The following is a 2,956-nucleotide window of genomic DNA, read 5'->3' on the forward strand; positions in this document are numbered from 1 at the left end:
CACCAAGCAAAGCCCGATTGGCGGTTCTTCTAAGACTGGCGCAGGATGAGTGGTGCGAGCGGTAGCGTTGTGCTTGCGTGGGGGCGGGCGTTCAGTTGGCGGTGTTGGCTTGCTTTCGCGGTGTGGCGATGACATGGGGCATCTATCGGTGGCGCGTCTTTGGGAATCAAGATCTGGTGAGGCATACTGTCTGGAGTCCGGGCGGCCCCTTCCGACTTCGGCGACTGGACGACAGCAAGCGGCACGGGATGGAGCCTACGCTTTGCGGTGAGATTTCTTGGTTGCGGGTTGTGGTCATCTTGGTTCCCTCGTTGGTGTGAGGGCGGCCGCTGGTGGCCTCATGTGGATTTGAGCCGGCTGGTGCAGCGGGCCAACACATCAGTGTCTGGTGGGGAGGTTGGTTGGAGGGATGAGAGGCTTCGATGATGGACGAGCCACGTGTTGATGTCATGGGGTCGCCGATCGTGGGTGCATATCACACCTTCTCCTCACCTTTTCGTCGGTCGAGTGCTTGGTGGCTCATATGTGACAATGTCCGGGGCTGCCGATTCGACAAAGCTGGGGCCTTTGGATGATATCGGGGTTGTTTGGAGGCAAGGTGGCGGCCTTGGCGGTGAGGGAGGCGGTGTTCATGAGTAGAGCGCACGTCTCGGGTGCGGGCTGGCTGCCATGGCCACGCGAGTGGCATGGTCGTTCGTGTATGTCGTAGAATGGCCTTGGTGCTGCTGGTGCTTTGGCGTCTAGCAGTACTTGCTTCGGCAGAGGTGTGTGAGTGTCGATATGCATAAGTTGCATGATTTTTGCCAGGTCGACTTGTTGCGTCCGCGGGTGTCGTTACCTCCTTGAAGGTTCCTTCGTGGTCGCTCCATGTTCTTCGTGTTGCTCCTTGTGAAAATTAGATCCTCGGGATCGGTGGCGACACTCCAGTGGCATATCCTTCTTATAGGCACCAGTTTAGAGTACATGCTTCGTCGGCGTGCGGTTTCACCTCTTCGCGGTTCCTAGCTCATGGTGGAGGTCTCGGTGCAGTCGAAACGATTGGTCCATCTGTAGTGTGCTCGGTGGTTGATTGATGGGTGTTGTTGTTGTTCCTAGCCACCCTTGTTTTCTTCCTTGTGTTTGTTTTGTGTGTGTGGTGGTGACGTGTTGTATGTGGTTGCGTGTATATTAGTCGTTGCTGCAGGATAAGTTTCTTTTTCAGTAAATTCTTTAGTTGGCCCGTAGCAACGCATGGGCACTCTACTAGTATATGGAAATTTACCATCAGTGAATAAATATCTCTTATATAATCACTGAATTATCCATTCGATATAGGTTATAGATTTGTTGAAGGTAAACAAAACTGTACATTCTTTCCAACAACTTCATGCTTGTTAACATTGAAGTACTGTTCATTGATGCTAAAGTCAAATTATGACCAGCATATCCAATTGAGTGTGATTTCTGTGAAACCATTACCCTTTTAGACTTTTCAGCAATAATATTATCTGACTTCTTCTCAATGATGCTCCTTGCATAACATACAACTTTGGCTCTTTCAATCTACAAATCAGTAAAAATAGAGTATTCTTGTTAGTTACAACAACATTTGTGTTGACAAAGTTATTCAAAAACACACTACATACCATGCATGCATCATACGTTATCAGTCCATCTCTTGTTTTCTTACAAGTTGAGATCATAAGATTAATGTGCCTCTTATCATAATCTATAATCCTACGTAATTTTGTGTGTCTCCTTTGTATAACTTGGTAATGATTATGAAAATATAATGTCTGCATACATAATGTATATGTTTAGAGAATTACCAAACATATGTTATCATAAATAATATGCACATGATAACTCACTTGTAGAAAGAAGTGACAACCATACAAATATATGACATGGCTATTTGACTGAATCTATTGTTGTGTATTAGTGATAGCATCAAGTAGATAATTCATTGCTACTCACACCACTTATATTCTTCTATGTAATCAGTCCTACGCAGAGCTTCCCAATAATCAGTAGTAGTGTGGTCATGTTTAAAAGAAGGTGTACCCAAATGACCCATAATAAATGTAACACATGCTGCCTTAAAACATGCCTTTTCCGCTTCACTTGATAACTCGGTTATATCTCTAAATAAGAAATTTTCTGCTGCCTTCAAACAATGAGAATCATTTCCAATCATACCTATATTTTTCTTCAAGAAGTTAATAGAAGCAGCAGTTGTCTGAACGTCAATACTATGAATATTTCTACGTCCACAAGTAAACCCAAAAACTTTGTGCATATCTGGAGCATAGAATTTGATTTTCCTGTCTTGAGACATCTTAATGCACTGATCTTTGACATATGTTGAATTTACCAGAAACGTACTAAAATTAAGATGAACCTTTTTAATTGAAGGTAGGTTCAACAAGGGATCAAATTTGATTTCCCTCGGCGTAGTTTTCTTGTATCCAGTGAATCCATTCAAAACAACACGAAGATGATCTACCTTCAACATAGATTCAGAGTTGCATTTGTCATCCTCGTGTTTAGTGCTTGAGTCATCTCCTTGAGTGTAATAATATCTCAAATCTCTTTTACATTTTGTTGTAGCACTTGCTAAATGACCTGACTTATATGACATACTTTAGCACTAGAACGCAAATGAAGACAATAACAATAATAAATAAGTTTACTTCCAAATACAAGTGAATCAATATATAAAGTCTTTTTCGGCTATAGCAGTAAGTAGTACCGACAAACTTAAATACACACTCTTTCTATATGTAGAGTTTTTATTAATTTTCTATTTTTTTCATAAACTTAAATAATGTTTGATATTATCAGATGTGGGAATTATGTGTTGTATTACTCAGGTGCAAATGCACATATATATGATGTATAGGAGTAGGCCATGACCTCAACTATACAAGGCAACTAGGAGGTGGGCCCAATACACAAATATGCACAACACATATAC

This window comes from Triticum aestivum, chromosome 5D (genome assembly GCF_018294505.1).
Source record: "Triticum aestivum cultivar Chinese Spring chromosome 5D, IWGSC CS RefSeq v2.1, whole genome shotgun sequence".
NCBI classification, from domain to species: domain Eukaryota; kingdom Viridiplantae; phylum Streptophyta; class Magnoliopsida; order Poales; family Poaceae; genus Triticum; species Triticum aestivum.